Below are 12,810 nucleotides of genomic sequence, written 5' to 3' on the forward strand. Positions count from 1 at the left end.
AGCCTCAAAGCCTGAAGGCTATTTGTGGTCTCCCAAATAAAATCCCACCGGCACACAGATATCAACCCATCTGACTTGAAATTCTTACTCCAGCACTGACAGAGAACGGGACCTCAGTAGCTGAGATTTACAAGAAATCTGTGCACTGAACGTGTGAAGTGACGCAAGATGGACGTCTGGATCCACTTTGCCTAGAAGAAAATGACTCATCGTTAAAATGCACACAACGGATCCAGAACTGGACTGCGGTTCCAGGATGGGGTGGGGCTTGGGTTTGGGTTTTTTTTTGGGGAGGGGGGGGTGGGTGGGGGGAGGGGGGTCGTGGGGCTGGCGTTACACATACACATCTATGTACAGTGCCAGCAGAACACAAGCGGGTAAGCTACCTTCAGCACAACAGAAAGAACTGAAAACATATCTGGGTGAAGGCTACTTCAGAACCGATTGCTGTCAATTACAACTATGGCTGACAGTAACTAAATAAATCAAACATTACCTTTATAAAGAGGACTTGAACTGGGGCTTCACGTTTCTGAGCACCCACCCTGTGAGCAAAGCGGAGGGGACGACCCGAGGGAAGGAGTCAGCGCCGTACCTTTCTCTCTAGAAACTGCAAGCGGGGGGTGTTTCTTAAGCAGCACAAACAGTTGCTCTCCAGACTGCACTTTCCTCAGCTCGCCCGGCTCCGCCTCCGTGCTGAAGAGGACCTCTCCTGAGGCGCAGCCCACCTCCGGGGAAAACCAGAAACCAAGCCAAACCGGGAACGGGTTTTGCCTGAGCACTGGCAGCAGCCCAGCAGCCCCTCGCACCCGCTCGCCCCTTCGCAGGGAGGAGGGCGGCGCAGACCTCCGCTCAGCCCGGGTGGCGAGGGGACACAGCCTGACCCAGCGGCAGGTGTCCCTGCCCACGGCAGGGGCGGCACCAGACGCTCCTTAGAGGTCCCTTCCGACCAAGACTAAGACCAAGACCAGACCCCGGGGGCCCCACGCAGCTGGCGGCACGGCCCACGCCGCGGCCGCCCGGCTCTGGGGCGCGAAGCGAACGAGCCCGCGTCCCCGCCGATCCGATCCGATCCGATCCGATCCGGACCGGACCGGACCGCCCCGACTGGGCACCGGCGCCGGTTCCCCCCTCACCTCCGTAGGTCCGAGCTGCGCCCGCACCCCCCGCACGAGGAAGGGATCCAGCCCGCCGTGCACAAGTACCGCCCGCCCCCCGCCGCCATCTTGGCCCGCCCCGCCGCCATCTTGGCCCGCCCCGCCGCCATCTTGGCCCGCCCCGCCGCCCTCAGGTGCTGCCGGCGTCGGGACCGGGGAATTTGTTAAAAGCGCCCACTCTGTGGCGCCGAAGCGGTGTCTGCATCCACACGGGTTGCGAGGAAAGACTGTACACACCCACACCCCCCCCCCCCCACGCCCCGTGAGTGATTCAGCACCCACGGCCCAGGGGGAAGCGCCAGGAGGGCAGCTGGGAGCCAGCACCTTCCCGCCCGCCCCACACACACAGAGGTGACCTTCTCTGCTGCAGGGCCGGTGGCCCCGCAGCCACCCCCGGCTCTGCAGCGCTGGGGCTGCTTAGTCTGAGGAAGGTGAAGGGCAAGGATGGTGACAGTCTGCAGGCGAGGAAGAGGCTGGCAGTAACGTGTTCTCCACCTCCCGTGGGGAAGGTGGAAGTCATGGCCGTGGAGCGCAGCCGTGGAGGTTCAGGTGGAAAAGCCTTCCAGAAAGCCCAAGCCCCTCCTCCAGTATGAGCACAAGGAGCATCCTGGTGTGGGGCTGCCCAGAGCCCAGGCTTGCCGCTTGAGAAACAAAGACCGGGACCGGAAGCTGCACCCGGGATCATAGCTACTCCTTTATCATGCCGATACGTTGTTCCTCCTCAGAGTTAGTATGTTAAACACTTTCCATTTTATATCTATGTAAATAAGAAGGTGGAAACACCTCCTCCCCTCACCCAAATGTCAGAACAGAGCATGGCACCAGGAAGCAAGACAAATGAAGGCCAGCTCGACCGCTAAATGGGATTTGCTGAGCACCAGAGAAGCTGTGATCGGCCGATGAGCGGCTGAAAATACAGCTGGTAGAGTAACACAGGAGGGCTGGCAGGGCAGAGAGGTTTGCTCTGGGGAGAGAGGGCTGTCCGCCTCCCTGCACCGTAACGGCTGACCCCCAAGGGGAACAGAACATGGCGTTGGACAAGATTTCCCGTCTTCGTGATGCAGAAAGACCTGAAAATAACATTAGTAACAATAATGGTAACAAAAAGCACATGCTTTGTAGCTTTGAAATTCAGGTCTCCTCTGCAGGCTGTGGTGGACCATGGAGAAGACTTGTGTCGGCCCAGATTTGGCCAGGAGGTGGCCTGGAGGAATGTCAAGCCTGCTCCTTTCCCATCACTGGAGGTCTCCTGGGTGCAGAGGAGCAGGTGGCACTGGGACCGGCACCCCGAGGCCACAGCGGCCTGCGGCAAGGGCAAGGCTGCCTTTGGAGGCAAAGCACCTTTTAGAGGCTAAGCACCTCTGGAAGTAAAGCACATTTGGAGGCAAAGCAGCCGCAGAGGCCGTGGCATTTGCTGGGGGGGGGGGGGGGCCCTGCCCGGGATCAGGCAGACTGGTCCTGAGTCCTGGCTCGGCAGTGGAGACACTGTGACCAAGACAGTTCTTGTCCTGCATCCTCCCTTGCTTTGCTTCCTGCAGCCTGGCACATCCTTGACGCCCGTTAAGCGACTGCGGGCCCGAGCACGCCTCGGCCCTCAGCTCAGCTCGTGCTTTGAGGTGTTTCTGGAATAAGAAATGATCATAATAGTTGCAAGGGCTTTAAGGAGAAACAGGGGGGCACCCAAGTCAAATTAGGTTGTTAAGAGACTTTGAATAACCCCTTCTGCCAGTTAAACTGGTGTCACTGTTAAGCTCTGCTCACTGAGTGACCGGCTCTCTGTCCCCTGCTGCATGTCCCAAGGTGACAGGATGCAAACCAAGAGAGCAAAATTGCTACACCACCCCAGTCCCCACAGTAGCCCATCTTCATCCATCGCCCAGCAGGCAGCTCAAAGAAGGGAGCCCGTTGTGCTGAGAGGGTCTGGCCCCACCCAAGACTCTATTGACATGGGCCCAGCTCCTCGGCCCATACGTGGTCAAGTATGCTGCGGGCGGGAAGCCAACGCCTTAGCGCAGCCGGCCTGCGCGTGCCTCCCAGCCAGCAATCAATCAATCAATCGCCATCCATCTGTCCTCCCTTGAAACATGGTGGAGCTTCACCTGCTGCTTGGGCTCTTTCTCCCCATCCTGCACTGCCCTGCTGCCCCCAGATATTCATAGGGTATCTCCCCTGCCCTTTCCAGAGTGCAGGTAGCATGGCAGCGCTGGGAGGAGGTCAGTTCCATATTTGTATAAAACCCAGGGGAGCAGCTGAGCCCCTCGACCACCACACCAAGGGGTGCTGCCCAACGAGGTACAACTTTGTGCCAAACTTTGAATCTAAAGCCCCTACCGATGTTTCCTCCTCTCTACAGTCAATTGTCTATGCTCTTCCTTTGAACTATTCCTTAAAAAAAAAAAATTCCACATATCCCCAAGATTTCTTCTGTGCTAGGTAGCGTACGATGATGATGGCAGGGAGGGGGCTGCTTTTTTTTCCCCTCTCCATGCCGTTTTTTATTGTCCCTTCATTCCAATGGGAGACTTGTGGATGTGGGGGATGGCACCTCCACCGGCGATGGTGGCTTTGATCAGGGAATCCAACTCTTCATTGCTGCGGATTGCCAGCTGCAAGTGACGAGGAGCGATCCGCTTGACTTTGAGATCCTCTGACGTGTTGCCTGCCAGCTCCAGCACTTGGGCGGTGAGGTCCTCAAGGATGGCAGCGCTGTAGACGGCAGCGGTGGCACCCACTTGCCCGTAGGCTGGCGGTGCGAGTGTTCAAGTGTCTGTGGATCCTGCCCACAGGGAAGTGCAGCCCAGCTCTCTGTGAGCGCGACACTGCCTTTGCCTTGGCCTTCCCACTGTGCTTTCCTGCTTTGCCACCAGCCATGGTGCCACCGCCACCTCCCGAGCTCCGGTCCCGAGTCCACGCGGGAGCCGCCACAGGAGCCGCCAGACAATAAGCGTCTGGAGCGAGCACGAGGCTGCTGGCTGTGTGGCGAGGTCGGTGACTCCAGTTAGCAAGCAGCTAAACTGGTGTTTTTTGCAGTACTGCTGCCTACAGAAATTGTCCTCCTGCTCCCAGGCAGCGCGTCCCTCCCCTGTGCTGGTGTCTTTCTGGTGCCAGCACAGCTGCCCAGCGAACGTGACCAGGGAAATCAAGGAGAATCAGAGCTAGCGCTCTTTTGTGTGTGCTGGCTGAATTGGCGTGAAGCTCAATCAGTTTCCCTGGCTGGTCCACTGCGCAAATGTACAAGTGCTTTGCACTGGCTCAAGGGTAGCCGGAGATGTGCATGGGAACAAACGGCCAGAGAAAGGTGGGGTACTTCTTTAGGCAGCACTAACCTACAGCATCTGTGAAACTACAGTGTTAATTGAGTGACACGGAGACTCGTTCCCCCCTCGGGTATGACACGTGTGCTCCAGAAGGCGTGCTAGCGCTTTCCATTTGTTGTCCAGAGAGTCAGTTTGATTTAGAGGTAAACCCCATATTCCGCAGGCAGCTTCCAGCACATGGTTCGTGCCTGTCTCATGCAGTGCTCTTCTCAACCGTACAAGTGCGCTGCAGCATTTCATGGGTCTTGAGCGTATGCGGGGACCGTAAGCACAAATGTACATTGTTGGGAGTGTTGAAACGTGTTACGATGATAAGTATAGGCGTGGGTACACTTTGAATATTAATGTTGTTTTAAAGTCTTAATGTGTCGGAACCTGATAGTGATTCAAGCCCTTTGGAACATTACGTACAATAGTACTGTGCTTTAACTTAGTGTTTATTTAATTGCTTTGTTGTAAATTCCCTTTCCAGTCACAAGTTCAGTAAAGCCTGTTAGGAGCGTTAAATGCGTGTGAGAGTTTTATTGTGGCAAAGCTGTAAAAAATACCCCATCTCAGCTGAGCCACCCGCTCTGCCGCACCCACGCTGCATTTGCAGGTGCAAGTGACCTAATCTTCAACCCGATGCAATCTTCCAGAAGCTTGTAACGTCTCGTTTCTGCACTGCCGGGGGAGCGTCCGTCTTCCTGGCATGTAAGAGAAGTCCGGAAGGGCTTGCTTAACCCGGCCGAGAGTCGTGCAGTCTCGGTGTGCCCACGGAGATGCCACTGTGCCCACCAAACCACGCTTTCCCCGTGTCCAAACCTTGAGATCTGTGCATAGATCAGAGGAGGGCAACACCAGCCAACAGATGAAAGAGTGGGGTTTGTCTGGCTCCACCCGACCTTTCAACACCACCTCTGGCCATTTAAACCTCACTGGCCTCCTTTTTTCCCCTCCAGCAAAGCAAGTGTACTGTTTCCCTGTGCAACCTAGAGCAGAAGAGGTCTAGTGAAGCCAGACGATGCCCTGCACTGCTCTGCAGCTTCTGGGAAGAAGGGAGTTCTTAGCAAGCCACAAGGGAGGAGGATTAATTGGCCAGCGTGCGGGGAGCATTGGCAACGCTCAAGAGGGTGATAGGCACCGATGCTTACAGGGGCGACTCAGAGACCTTTGGCATCCCTGTGATGCCCGGGTTCTGAATTGCTTGTGTTTGCAACAGAGATTCAGGAGGGTTCGTTAAGCGTTACAATTAAGGAAGAGAACTGACAAGCTGACGTAACAGAGTCCCCAGGAGTCCACAAAGACGGCCGTGACAGCATCTTGCTCCTTGGAACACCTTACAGAAAATGCCTTATTCCTACTTGGGAGTCTGTCTGTTCAAGGCCAAGAGAGCAATATTTTATACGCAGTGTTACCAACTGTAATACAGTTTTGGATTTCTCTTGAAATACTTGGACACAGACACATCCCTTCTGAAACAAGTCCAATCGGACACTTTTTAGTGGGGCCAGGGAGGAATTTGATGAAAATTAAGCACTTAGAATCATAGAATCGTTTAGGTTGGGAAAGACCTTTAAGATCATCCAGTCCAACCATTAACTTACACTACCAAGTCCACACTAAACCAATCAAGGGTAGACTAGACTAAACCATGTCCCGAAGTGCCACATCTACCCGTTTTTTGAACGCTTCCAGTGATGGTGACTCCACCACCTCTCTGGGCAGCCTGTTCCAATGCTTGACTACCCTCTCCGTGAATAAATTTCTCCTAATATCCAACCTAAACCTCCCCTGGCGCAGCTTGAGCCCATTTCCTCTCGTCCTATCGCTAACTACGTGGGAGAAGAGACCAACACCCACCTCACTACAACCTCCTTTCAGGTAGCTGTAGAGAGCGATAAGGTCTCCCCTCAGCCTCCTCTTCTCTAGGCTAAACAATCCCAGTTCCCTCAGCCGCTCCTCATAAGGCCTGTGCTCCAGACCCTTCACCAGCTTTGTTGCCCTTCTCTGAATGCGCTCCAGCACCTCAGTGTCTTTCCTGTATTGAGGGGCCCAAAACTGGACACAGTGTTCCAGGCGCGGCCTCACCAGCGCCGAGTACAGGGGGACAATCACCTCCCTGCTCCTGCTGGCCACACTATTCCTGATACAAGCCAGGATGCTCTTGGCCTTCTTGGGCACCTGGGCACACTGCTGGCTCATGTTCAGCCGGCTGTCGACCAACACCCCCAGGTCCTTTTCAGCCAGGCAGCTTTCCAGCCACTCTTCCCCGAGCCTGTAGCGTTGCATGGGGTTGTTGTGACCCAAGTGCAGGACCCGGCACTTGGCCTTGTTAAACCTCATACAGCTGGCCTCGGCCCATCGGTCCAGCCTGTCCAGGTCCCTCTGCAGGGCCATCCTACCCTCCAGCAGATCGACACTCCCACCCAACTTGGTGCCACCTGCAAACTTACTGAGGCTGCACTCAATCCCCTCATCCAGATCATCGATAAAGATATTAAACAAGGCTGGCCCCAAAACAGAGCCCTGGGGAACACCGCTCGTGACCGGCCGCCAACTGGACTTAACTCCATTCACCACTACTCTCTGGGCTCGGCCGCCCAGCCAGTTTTTTTACCCAGCCAAGACTACACCCGTCCAAGCCATGAGCTGCCAGCTTCCCAAGGAGAATATTATGGGAGACTGTGTCAAAGGCTTTGCTAAAGTCCAGGTAAATGACATCCACAGCCTTTCCATCATCTACCAGGCGGCTCACCAGATCATAAAAGGAGATCAGCTTGGTCAAGCAGGACCTGCCTTTCATGAACCCATGCTGACTGGGCCTGATCCCCTGGTTGACCGGCACTTGCCTGTTGAGTTCACTCAAGATGAACCTCTCCATAATCTTTCCCGGCACCGAGGTCAGGCGGACAGGCCTGTAGTTCTCCAGGTCCTCCTTCCGGCCCTTCTTGTAGGTGGGTGTCACGTTGGCAAGCCTCCAGTCCTCAGGGACCTCCCCTGTTAACCAGGACTGCTGACAGATGATGGAAAGTGGCTTGGTGAGCTCCTCTGCCAGCTCCCTCAGTACTCTCGGGTGGATCCCACCTGGCCCCATAGACTTGTGAGCGTCCAGGTGGCGTAGCAGGTCGTTAACTGCTTCCTCCTGGACTATGAGGGCTCCATTCTGGTCCCCGTCCCTATCTTCTAGCTCAGGGGCCTGAGTACCCTGGGGATGACTGGTCTGGCTGTTAAACACAGAGGCAAAGGCGGCGTTAAGTACCTCAGCCCTTTCCTTGTCCTCGGTGACAATGTTCCCCCCCACATCCAGCAAAGGCTGGAGATCCTCCTTGGCTCTCCTTTTATTGCTGATGTACTTATAAAAGCATTTCTTATGATCTTTTACAACACTGGCCAGATTAACTTCTTGCTGGGCTTTTGCTTTTCTAACTTGAGCTGAAGCCTTTCACTAGTAAAGATGCTAGGCTGCAATCCTCAGAACAGCGTCAACCAAGTAAGGTGACACTTGGAACAACGGAGATTCCGGGAAAACCTCACTGCTATCCCCACGTCACAGGTCTCTCTCTTACTAAGTATGGTGGAGCATGAACCTGACGACTGGCAGACAAAATACCTTTGACCATCCTGGGAATGTCCACTACACAAATTTTGCGCTCCAGAAATAGGGTGCCATATGCACACACCAGATTATTGTTAGTAGCTAATTTGGACGAGACAAGCCCCTGCTTCAGAAAGCATACGTCAAGAAAGACATGTAGACTTTAGGCGGGCAGAGGGCCATTCAGTGTTGTGATGAGGTAGGAGCCTAAGTGCTACCTATTGAGAGCCTGATGGTGTGCATGTGAATACGCTCCACCTCTGTCTTTCCATGTGTACTGCTCATTTTAGACTTTTATATTTCATCCTGCTGCTTTGCCTCCGGTCCCTTGCGTTGCCCGGTTGTTCCAGAATGATGTTGTGACTCTCCCGTTAGCAACGATTTCTGACTGGGCAGTGAGCCCTTACACCTCACTGGTTCAGCTGCCCAAGTCAGAACGGTGCTTGTGCTTGTGCTAGTCAAGGGAGAGAGAGGCGAGATCCTCCAGACAGCGACTGAGAGTAGTGGGGTAACGAGGAAGCCGAAATTGGGTTGTCGTTCTGACTCATCCTCCAGAGGAGCCTCTTGCTCTCCGTTTAAGACAGGAAGAGCCTTAGCAAGTGGAAGCTAGGCGACGTATTCCCTTTGGTGTCTGTCAACAACTTTCAGTAATGCATAAAACACCCCTCCATTACAAAACCAGTCCCACACAGAAGACCAAAGCAACACTTAGGGGGTCAAAAAATGTGGGGGAGACAAGCGGAACAGGACCTGTGTTAGTTCACGCTCTGGCTCTGTCCCCCGTAAAGAAGTGGGAAGGGAGGATGAGAACCTTGCCCCATACAACAGAGTAGTCTGGAGAATAAAACTTCCTGCACACAAGCGCTTGGGTAACAAGGTATTGAATTGCTGTGATAAACCTCTGGTAAAGTTCAGGTGGAGCCGGGGCATGGGGACGGGAGCTAAATTTGTGTATTAAAGACATGGGAGGAGGAGTGAAGCAGCATACACCTTCACACCCAACTTTCCTATTGGCCGAGGGGACCGAACTTGTCCCTTGTGAAGCTCTGACGCAGTAGCGTTGTCTCACAAAGGGAGTTTGTTACCCGGTGTGCGATAAACCAATTGAGTCGAGCAGTCGAGAATCCAATCCACCGAGTCGAGATATCCAGTTTATTTCATTTCTGTGCAGAGATGGGTGCTAGGTGGCAATTCCACAAAGCTAGCACACCCTTACAGTAATAGTTTAACATATGTATACTTATGTTGCTACATATCACTCCTTTCTATTTGCTTATCGTACCATCGTGGGTTCTTAGTCTCTTCTCCTTGACTGAAAGACACAATGTTGCATAAGGGTCTTCACGTGGAGGCAAGAATATTTTGGCACAGAGGTGTGTTTTTTTCCATGCAAATGAGCGTAGTTCATTTAAAGTTCATATACTCTTTCAGTTTGCGTCCAATTCCATGCTCTGCTGCCCAGGTATTTCTTTGTGAGTGATAACTTTCTGCTTTATCTAACATTTTGTCCTTGGGTAAATATCATTCGCTACTAGCTGACCGCGACATTATGTTGCTTGAGACATCAGTTCCCCACTTTGAGACTACGAGGCTTTCTAAGAGCTTCCTAAGTCTCCCTATGTACCCGTGCTAACATAATGGACTGTCCTCTAGTTAATTGTAACAGCATTCTCTTTAAACAATTCACAGCAATACAAATAATGAGCAGTGTTCTTATTACAACAGTTAAGAGTGTGAAATGAGCTCTCTAACCATCCGGTTAATGAGTATCCCAGTCCGTTCAGGATTTTGTTTAACCAGCCTCCTTCTAACCCTGCTCTTAGTTCCCTGCTTGCTTTGGCTACTCCTTTGATATCATCTAGTTGATGGTCCAAATCTTTAGTTACATTTGGAATGTGGACACCACACCTACCATTTAAAAGATTCAGGTATCCACCACACTCCATGTTCGTGCAATAATAATAAATCCAGAGGCAAACGGTTCTCCAGTGCCATTTTAGAGGTGGCTTGTAACTGGAGGTTTAAATCTGACAGACCAGTCCGAGTTGCATTCGCTAATGCTTCCATCTGCAAGGTTAAATTCTGAATGGCTAATCTATTCTGAAACCTGAGGAGTCAATACAGGTCCAAATATCCACGCTACCTTGGTTCCAGTACTTGGGTGTTGCCAATTGTCCTCGACTGATCTTTTGATTCTCCCCCAAATTCCGCAGCTTAATGGAGATTTTCTCCATAAGGGACAAAGTTAGCAGTCCTACGGTCCAGTATTTATTCTCATCTGAAAGGGGGAGATGAGTTACCCACTCCCCATCACTGCTTATCCATACCGTATATCCTAAGGCCGGGACTGTCATCTGGGTACGATCTAGGCCGCTCCAAGGGTCATTATTAGTCAGATGCGACCAGGTATCATTTAATGGAGTTACATAATTCCTGCATATGCATCCTAACCTTAGGGCCATAGCAACCGGATACACTCGCTGCACTTGTGGTTCTGAGCTATTACAGTTAAAGATTCTAGTACAATTCCAGTTTGACTTTGTTTTTCCAGAGGCAGTTCTTGACCTATCGAGATTGGGATAAGTTAACTGCACTTGCAAGGGTTCATCAGGAATACCTTCATTTCCTTCCCAAACAAAACACCAATCTGTCGGTTGGTTATATTCCCGGCACTTCCCAAAGCTGGGGTATCTGACAGCCCCACGGCCTATTACTACACTGATCTCCTGACGGTCTATATATTACTTCTTTAGCCCACGGAGTTTCAGCTTTGCTGATATTACAGTTTTCCACCGTACCACCTTTCGGAGTCCATTTGAGGGCATTATTTTCCTTCCTTATTGTACCATGTGGTGGACCCGTTAAGTTCCCTTCTCCACATGTCTTCCCCTGTTTTAGTTAGGTTTGTCGTTAGTACCCCCCCCATGAAATGGGATTCTCTGCGGACTTAGGAGTAGGTAAACACGCAGTCACTGAAGTCCAGTTTTGAAGTTTACCAAAGTCTCGGACCAACTTCAGAATAAGATTTGTGTTACTGCAATTAATGTAGGAGTACATGATGAAAACTTTCACCACACACATTCTGCTTTCCACTTGGCAAAGGATCGAAGGCTCTACGTGAATATATATATATATATATATATACACACATATTTTTTTTTACAATCAAGTTCAAAATCCCTTTGGGACGCAAAAACAGTTTATGTGTTCTTGAAAATTCTTATCTTAGTTTCTCCTGTCTTCTCAGAGCTCCATTGTTCCGTCGGCGCTTTTTTAACCCAGGTACGATGAACCCAGGAGTCAATGCCTCTTTCTTTGATAGCCGTGTGGGTAATTAGCAAAACCAGGTAAAGTCCCTTCTATCGTTCCTTTAAAGGTTCATCCTTCCACGTTTGGATATGGACTTTGTCTCTGAGCATAAGGCAACAAGCTGGAGTGTCTAAGGGTATTGGCGCCCTTTCAGTTAAATACCCGTGAAGGGAAGACAAAGCCTGTTCCAAAGATAACAGGTAACGGGATAACAATTGGTTTCCCGTAATACGCGTTTGATCACCTTTCCCAGTTAAACTATTTATGGGATACTGTTTCCCATACAGAACCTCAAAAGGACTAACTCCTTCGCTAGCTCGGGGAGTGACTCGAATTCTTAGCAATGCTATTGGTAGCACATCTGTCCACGTCGTTTGAGTTTCCTGACAAAGTTTTGAAAACTGTCTTTTCAGAGTCTTATTCATTCATTGGACCTTGCCACTTGATTGTGGTCTCCAAGGAGCATGTAGGTCCCATGTCATTTGTAAAAACTTTGCACCTTCCTGAGCTATTTGAGCTGTAAAGTGTGGCCCATTTTCAGCGGACATTCCTTCAGGTACCCCAAATCTAGGAATTATCTCCTTTAACAATATCCTTACTACTTCTCTAGCCTTATTGGTACAACACGGGAAAGCTTCAGGCCATCCTGAAAGGGTGTCTGGTAACACCAACAGCTAGCTATACTGATTGCTTTTTGGCAGTTCAGAAAAAACAATTTGCCAGTATTCCCCAGGCATGTGGCCCTTCCTGACCTCTCCAGGAGGAGATCTTTTCTGTAGTTTGGGGTTATTCTTACAACAACATAGTTATCGGGCACTGCTTCACAACAAAGTTTGCAAAAGTTTGCATCTTCGGTCCTACAGCGTATCTTTTGATACTTGTGACCAGAGCATCCGCTCCCATATGGGATTCACTATGGGTCTTCTTCAGTATTTCTCCTACCACTGGGGTAGTAACCAATACTTGCCCATCTTTGGTTATCCACCATCCTTCCTTGACTTGGTACACTCTAAATACTTGGCAAGCTGATCCTCCTCCTTAGAATAGTTTGGAGGTTCCCACTGAACTTTTCTTGATGGGACCAATGCTTCAATTAGCGATGCCCTTTCCGCAACTCTTTTGGCTATTTCCTCTGCTTTTCCATTTCCTTTAATGATTCCCATTTGTCCTTTCTGATGAGCTTTGCCACACATGATTGCAACTTCTCTCGGTCCCAGAACAACTTGCAACAATTCTAAAATTTCCGGTCCATATTCAATAGGGGTTCCTTGAGAAGATAGCAACCCACGTTGTTTCCAAATAGCCCCATGCGTGTGGACCACTCCAAATGCGTATTTGGAGTCTGTATTTACTTACTTACTGTAAGTAGGTACTTACTGAAAGTAAGTACTGTACTTACAGTACTTATTTGCCTACTGTATTTATTTACTCTTCTATCTTTAGAGGTTTG

At 51.1% G+C, this 12,810-nt stretch overlaps 1 pseudogene; it reads right to left on the minus strand.

Moving 5' to 3' along the window:
• Positions 1-3,652: 3,652 nt before the first annotated feature.
• LOC142593304 (histone H2A.V pseudogene) lies at positions 3,653-4,028 on the minus strand (annotated as a pseudogene).
• Between the last annotated feature and the right edge of the window lie 8,782 nt (positions 4,029-12,810).

The sequence above is a fragment of the Pelecanus crispus genome, chromosome 3 (genome assembly GCF_030463565.1).
Source record: "Pelecanus crispus isolate bPelCri1 chromosome 3, bPelCri1.pri, whole genome shotgun sequence".
Classification (NCBI taxonomy): Eukaryota; Metazoa; Chordata; class Aves; order Pelecaniformes; family Pelecanidae; genus Pelecanus; species Pelecanus crispus.